Here is an 8,702-nt window from a genome sequence, read left to right on the forward strand (position 1 = left end):
TTGATCTGTTTAAAGGTCTTGTTCACATCGGCTAAGGAGAGCGTGATCACACATTCGTCTGGAACAGCTGGTGCACTCCTGCATGCTTCAGTGTTGCTTGCCTCAAAGTGAGCATAAAAGGAATTTAGCTCATCTGTTAGGCTCACGTCACTGGGCAGCTCATGACTGGGTTTCCTATTGTAGTCTGTAATAGTTTGCAAGCCCTGCCGGTGTAGTAGGATTCAGTCTTAGTCCTGTATTGACCCTTTGTCTGTTTGATGGTTCATCTGAGGGCATAGTGGGATTTCTTATAAGCATCCTAGTTAGTGTCCCGATCCTTGAAAGCTGCAGCTCTAGCCTTTAGCTAGGTGCGGGTGTTGCCTGTAATCCATAGCTTCTGGTTGGGATATGTACATATGGTCACTGTGGGGACGACGTCGTCAATGCACTTATTGATGAAGCCGGTGACTGAGGTGGAACATTCATTTCCAGTTCAGTTTCTGTCGCTCGCAGCATTGAAGTGCCGCTAACAGCATTTTAGCCCAATACTGTTATGTGCTAGCTGTCTGTGTTTCATAAATGTACAACTAGCATTCATCCAATGGCATTGAGGAGTATATCACCTCAGTCACCAGCTTCATCCACAAGCGCAACATTCAAATGTCAACATTCACATACTGTACTTTTTTTTTTACAGTAACTTACAGATAACTGCTTGCCAGTAAGTTACTGTAAAAACAGCAGGATTTATTTTACAGGGTACATTTTCCTAATCTAAATCCCAGCTATCTATCTGATAATATGTTCAGGTCAATAGGAGCTTGCGGGGGTGGGGTATGTTTGGTTGGCCTGAGACAAAGGTCACTCTGACCAATTAAATATTTCCAACAGTCCATCAATAACAGTGACATGCAGACTAATACAGTATGGAATAGTAGGGGGGATGGACAAACCCCATGGTTGCATCAGGTGCAATTGAAGAGCAAAAGGCCAAAAGGTTACTGGACAGACGTTGGCCCTTACCCTGCCGCCCTCTCATATGTGCACTTGATAGCGATAGCTGCAATTACTAAGGTACAGTATACTTCAGACAGGTCAAATGGGAGAGGACAAATAGAAAAACCTTTAAAGCGGTGGCTGAAGTCAAAGGTTAGGATGCCCATACGACTACATGAGGTGCTGCTGGGCTCTAATAATGGAATCAAAGAGCTGCGTCTAGAGGGACAAGAACTAACAAGAAACAATAGATGGACCTCTCCTTGGAAGCTCACTTTAGCCTGTACCTTTATCATTAGGCACACTTTTAATAGTGACCACGTCTCATCATGACAATCTTAATCATGGCATTAGGCCTATGTGTGTGTTTGTGTCTGTGTGTGTGTGTGTGTATGTTGTGTGAAGAACCATCAGCCCGTATGGCTATTAAATATGAATGGCCAAGGTCAGGGGGGTTGCTGCACTCATTTAGCACGGGTGACCAATGCCAAATGTAAAGGTCAAAGTGGAATTGCCTGTGTTGGAGCCATACGAAGGGACTTGGGCACATTTATGCATCTCATTGGCAGTGATTTATGGCTGGAGATAAACTTAGAGATGGGAAGAAAACACTCTTTTTCCCATGCTTGTGTAAATACACAACTTACTCATATCAATCACTGTGTCACATGGAATCGCCACTGACTGTATGCTTCCTGCCCAGATTAGTAACAGCCTTTGTCTCATTCCCCCAGCTCCTTTCTACATTGGGGAAGACACAACTTGTATTGTAGCCATTTTGTGGGTTGACATTAGCATTTTCAAAAGCAGGAATTGTGATAGAAATGTTTTTCTTTTTCTGGCAGTATTGTCTGGTAGATATGACCGACTGGTGTGATTATTCTCTAATGATTTCACATATTAAACAGACTCATATTAAACATACATATTAAAAATATTAAACAGACTTATTAAACATATTAAACAGACATATTAAACATATTAAACAGACATATTAAACATATTAAACATACATATTAAAAATATTAAACATACATATTAAAAATATTAAACAGACTTATTAAACATGTTAAACAGACATATTAAACATATGCAACAGATATATTAAACATATTAAACAGACATTAAACATATTCAACAGACTTATTAAACATATTAAACAGACATTAAACATATTAAACAGACATATTAAACATATTAAACAGACATAGTAAACATATTCAACAGACATTAAACATATTAAACAGACATATTAAACAGACATATTAAATATATTAAACAGACTCATATTAAACAGAGACATTAAACATATTAAACAGACATAGTAAACATATTCAACAGATATATTAAACATATTAAACAGACATTAAACATATTAAACAGACATATTAAACATAATAAACAGACTCATATTAAAAAGAGATATTAAACATATTCAACAGATATATTAAACATATTAAACAGACATATTAAACAGACATATTAAACATATTAAACAGCCATATTAAACATATTAAACAGACTCATATTAAACAGAGATATTAAACATATTAAACAGACATAGTAAACATATTCAACAGATATATTAAACATATTAAACAGACATATTAAACATATTAAACAGACATATTAAACATAATAAACAGACTCATATTAAACAGACATAGTAAACATATTCAACAGATTTATTAAACATATTAAACAGACATATTAAACATATTAAACAGACATATTAAACATATTAAACAGACATATTAAATATATTAAACAGACTCATATTAAACAGACATAGTAAACATATTAAACAGACATATTAAACATATTAAACAGACATATTAAATATATTAAACAGACATATTAAACATATTAAACAGACATATTAAACATATTAAACAGACATATTAAACATATTAAACAGACATGTTTAATATTTCTGTTAAATATTTTTAATATGTAAATGACATATTAAACATATTAAACAGAAATATTAAACATATTAAACAGACATATTAAATATATTAAACAGACATATTAAACATATTAAACAGACATATTAAACATATTAAACAGAGATATTAAACATATTAAACAGACATATTAAACATATTAAACAGACATATTAACCAGACATATTAAATATATTAAATAGACATATTAAACATATTAAACAGAGATATTAAACATATTAAACAGACATATTAAACATATTAAACAGAAATATTAAACATGTTAAACAGACTTATTAAATATATTAAACAGACATATTAAACATATTAAACAGACATATTAAACATAATTAACATAATTAACAGACATATTAAACATATTAAACAGACTCATATAGCAAATATACCAGAATAGCTTATGTGCAGCAATGTCAAAAGTGGCCTATGTAAATACGACTGTATCAAGAATAGATACACACTTTCTATTCCCTGCTTTACATCCTCTCACATACTATCTAGTCTGTTTGAAATGAGCTGTAATTGTAAATGTACAGTTGAAGTCGGAAGTTTATGGAAGTTTACGTACACTTGCTTGCAAGCCGAAGAACACCATCCCAACCGTGAAGCGTGGTGGTGGCAGCATCATGTTGTGGGGGTGCTTTGCTCCAGGAGGGACTGGTACACTTCACAAAATAGATGGCATCATGAGGAACGAAAATGATGTGGATATATTGAAGCAACATAGCAAGACCAGTCAGGAAGTTAAAGCTTGGTCGCAAATGGGTCATCCAAATGGACAATGACCCCAAGCATACTCCCAAAGTTGTGGCAAAATGGTGGCTAAAGTGTATGTAAACTTCCGACTTCAACTATGTAGTGGTACTGTGTTCACGTCCTAGATTCTGACTTCAGAGGACCCAGGCCCTGCTCTCTGCCAAAGAAATTAAGACATGGTTTGCTTGGAAAATGAATCTAAGGAAATGGACCCAGATCAACTGTGCCTTTCAGTCACAAGCAGATTAGTCTATGGTGTAATCTTAAGTTGTACATCAATTCACTACTGATTAAAATACATTTCTCTGTTTCAACCTCCCACCAAAGGACTTTTATGCGCAGTGCCAAAACGTGGTTTCGCCTTTCGGGAGCGGCTGCAATCGGGGCAGCTGAGGCTGAGTTGGTCTATTACTCTACACCCAGGCTTCAAGCGTTTTGTCCCTTAAATGGGAAAACCAGCCTGCAACATGGCCTTTTGGAACAGCCCCCAAGTGGTTCAGAGCTCAGCCAGAAAAAGAAGAAAAAGAAAACGTGTTTGAACTGTGCTCCGAAGCGGAAACATTTTCTCCTGCACCACATTCTAACCTGAAGGTCTATTTTCCTTCCCTCCAATTGTAATACATTTGGTTTTCCTTCTAATGCCGTGTTTTATTTTTCCATGAGAAGATGGAAGGATGATAATGTGCTACACCATAGACACCAGTGTGTATTACATAGACCCTCCTTTCCCCTTTGTTACTGTCATAGCGCAGCCATTGTCATAGATCACCTAAGTAATCAGATACCATATAAAACATTGGAAAAACTAAACACCAAAATAAAACATGATATACTTCATGTTGCTCTTGAATACGACAACGGTGGATTAAAGTGTCTTGGAGGAATGGATTGTGAGGGATTGGGCATTTGAATACCAGAAAGGACACATTAGGCTACTCCCTTCCTCCCTCCCCGTCAGAACACATCAGCTCCAGAGGCAGTTTATATACAGTGGTTCTCTCTGTGTTCTGTCACATTCATCTCTATTCCCGTTTACCATGGGGCATTAGAGCCACATCAGCCTCCATTACCGCCACGCAGATTCAACCACCACTGACAATACAAATCGTGATAAGATGAAACCGACGCCCCATAAACACCATCATATATATGACATCATACCAGCGGCTGGATAGGAGATCCCACTTGTCATCTCTATGTGCTTACTCCCACAGTATAGCATAGAGATATGGATATCATTATTTCTTTATTTGTCTTTAACTCTGTTACTACAGATATAGGATCTTAATTTGAGCCAATTTGTTACAACACGAAAATAATCCTGAATCAACAGGAAATGTGAATTATTATGTGGATTATAATTAATGGACATATTTGTAGGGGCTGATACATTTTTCGTTCGGGCAAATCAAACCTGAAAATTTAAAGTGGAAATTACAACCTTAGAAGCATTACCTGCAAGTTTGCATTTCCTGCTGTGCAGGAATATTATCAGCTACTAAAGAGTGACATCTGTGGCACCATCTGAATAGGTGTTTGTATGCGAGACAGTATTTATCTTTGTTTGGTTCACATCCATCACTCAGTAGTGGGAGGCCCTGCATGGCTGGCCTGCTTGTGCGGAGAGATTTACGCCGTAATGCGTCAAATCAACAGACCTTTACAGTGAAATATGTTTTTTTTTTTATCAATAGGGGTGATCAATAGTGCAAGCTGGCCATTGTATAATTATTAAGGTCAGGGCGTATCAATAAAGCTGTCCCACCCCACCTCATGATGCCATGGATGTTCTGGAACAACAGACTCACATGAAAAAAATACTACAGTGTACTATAGAATACTACAGTACTTACTATAGAATGATGTAGTAGACTGTAGTATACGGTCGAATACTAAACTACATAATGTAGTATTCTTCGATCATTTATTATCTTGTGAGGGCTCCCGAGTGCCGCAGCGGTCTAAGGCACTGCATCTTAGTGCTAGCGGCGTCACTTCAGACCCTGGTGTGATCCCGGGCTGTATTACAACCGGCTGTGATCAGGAGTCCCATAGGGCGACGCACAATTGACTCAGCGTTGTCCGGGTTAGGGGAGGGGTTGGCCGGGGTAGGACCGTCATTGTAAAATAAGAATTTGTTCTTAACTGACTTGCTTAATTAAATAAAGGTTAAAAAATGAATAAAAATCAATGTGTAGTATTTACTATAGAATGTTGTAATATACTGTAGAATACTACAGTACTATCCACAAAAAAATCAACTGTAGTAAATACTACAGTAATGTCTGCAATAACAGTACATTTTTTTAAAGGATAGTAAATACTACAGTATTTTATTTGCATATGCCCTGCCCATTCCCCTCCCATATATCCCAATCTCTATCTATCTATCTATCTATCTATCTATCTATCTATCTATCTATCTATCTATCTATCTATCTATCTATCTATCTATCTATCTATCTATCTATCTATCTATCTATCTATCTATCTATCTATCTATCTATCTATCTATCTATCTATCTATCTATCTATCTATCTATCTATCTATCTATCTATCTATCTATCTATCTATCTATCTATCTATCTATCTATCTATCTATCTATCTATCTACCTATCTATCGTGGCAGTGTAGCCTAGTGGATAGAGCATTGGACTAGTAACGGAAAGGTTGCAAGTTCAAATCACTGAGCCAACAAGGTAGAAATCTGTAGTTCTGCCCCTGAACAAGGCAATTAACCCACTGTTCCTAGGGCATCATTGAAAATAAGAATTTCTTCTTAAGTGTCTTGCCTAGTTAAATAAAGATTTAAAAAATAATATTTTTGTCAACAGGTTATGGAACATGTTCTCTTTTAGTATTTCTCAAGTAGGTTTTCTCAAGGAGAAAGCCTCCACTTCTATATAAAATATATATATAAAAAAACACTATAGTAAAATCCACTGTAATTTCTGCAAAATTGCCACATTAAATAATAAAAAGTATACCACAGTCTACAAAAACACTACAGTAAATACTACAGCCTGCAAAACCAATACAGTAAATACTGCAGTATACTACAATACTACATTTTAATTGCTAAAGCTGAAATACTACAGTTTTCTTTTACTACAGTAAAGTCTGAAAAAACACTACAGTGAATACTATAGTATTTATACCATAGTATATATATTATTTTCATATGGGGAGGGTTGTTGCTTCGCCGTACTGGGTTGGAAGCCCTGAGCAAAAGGTCAAATCATTACAGTGCCATTACATCCTATGGCTTTTTGGCCATAGCAGAACTGTATGAATGAGCTGTGAGCTGTTGAAGTTTTGTGTCAACCTCTTAGAAACACCACCTCCATCTTCATAAGCCAGGCCAGATCTATTCCCTCTATTGCCGCAAAGAAGACTGGGATGCACACATTGTCTAACACTCATGGGATAAATGGTATTCTGCACGTAACAACCATGTTACAGTTCAAATAGAAAACATATAGAAGGCAGGAAAAACACATCAACGGTAAAAATCAATACTTGTCTTGATCCTTCTGTAGAAGACTTTGGGATGTCATTGTTATGTGGAAATATGAGAGGGATCCCGTGTGGCCTTACCAGCAGCTCTTAGAAGAAGTAGTTACACGATGGAGTTGGAAATGTACACCACCACCATCCCCACCACCACCATCACCATCACCACCACCACCACCACCACCACCACCACTACCACCACTATCTTCACCACCGTCACCACCACAACCATCACCACCACCACCATCACCACTACCTTCACCACCGTCACCACCACAACCATCACCACCACCACTATCACCACTACCACCACTACCTTCACCACCGTCACCACCACAACCATCACCACCACCACTATCACCACTACCACCACTACCTTCACCACCGTCACCACCATCACCAGCACCACTATCACCACTACCACCACTATCTTCACCATCGTCACCACCACAACCATCACCACCACCACGATCACCACTACCACCACAACCATCACCACCGTCACCACCACAACCATCACCACCACCACTACCATCACTACCTTCACCACCGTCACCACCATCACCACCACCACTATCACCACTACCACCACTATCTTCACCATTGTCACCACCACAACCATCACCACCACCACTATCACCACTACCACCACTATCTTTACCACCACTATCTTCAGCACCGTCACCACCACAACCATCACCACCACCACCACTACCACCACTACCTTCACCACCATCACCACCACAACCATCACCACCACCACCACTATCACCACTACCATCACTACCTTCACCACCGTCACCACCATCACCACCACCACCACCACCTTCAACATCACCACCATCAGCATCATCATATAGAAGGCAGGGAAAACAGATCAACAGTAAAAATCAATAGCTGTCTTGATCCCTCTGTAGAAGACTTTGGGATGTCACTGTTATATGGAAATATGAGAGGGATCCAGTGGGGCCTTACCGGTAGCTCTTAGAAGTAGTAGTTACACGACGGCGTTGGAAATGTCATGTTCTTCACTGAAGTGTGAATCATTTGTCTCAAAGAGTGACAATTCAAGCAAGAGAGTTTTCTCTATAGAGATTTGAGTTAAACAGTACAGTAGAGGAGGGGTCCTTATCCCCTGGGTGTGAGGCTGCCTGCTGGTCTCCTGGTCCTGTTCCACATCCTGGTCTGTGGTAATGGGTGAGGCTGAGACAGGGAGCATTGCCAGGCTGGGCTTAAGGAACAGTGTGCTTCTGGATGGCTTTCCTTCTGGGGTTCAGTACACCACCACCATAAACACCATCACCACTACCATCACTACCTTCACCCCCATCACCACTAACACCACCACCATCACCACCACCATCTTCAACATCAACACCACTACCACCACTACCTTCACCACTGTCACCACCACCATCATCACCACCACCACTACTTTCACCATCACCACCACCTTCAACAGCAACCCCATTACCACCTTCACCATCACCAC

The 8,702-nt window shown here is 38.6% G+C and overlaps 1 non-coding gene across 1 annotated transcript; it reads left to right on the forward strand.

Annotated features, from left to right (window-relative positions):
• The first annotated feature begins 6,535 nt into the window (after nt 1-6,535).
• On the forward strand, nt 6,536-6,592 carry LOC123730460 (U7 small nuclear RNA). Its single transcript, XR_006761904.1, has one exon. It is a non-coding gene; the product is annotated as a U7 small nuclear RNA (small nuclear RNA).
• Nucleotides 6,593-8,702: the final 2,110 nt, after the last annotated feature.

This window comes from Salmo salar, chromosome 24 (assembly GCF_965601325.2).
Source record: "Salmo salar chromosome 24, fSalSal1, whole genome shotgun sequence".
Taxonomy (NCBI): domain Eukaryota; kingdom Metazoa; phylum Chordata; class Actinopteri; order Salmoniformes; family Salmonidae; genus Salmo; species Salmo salar.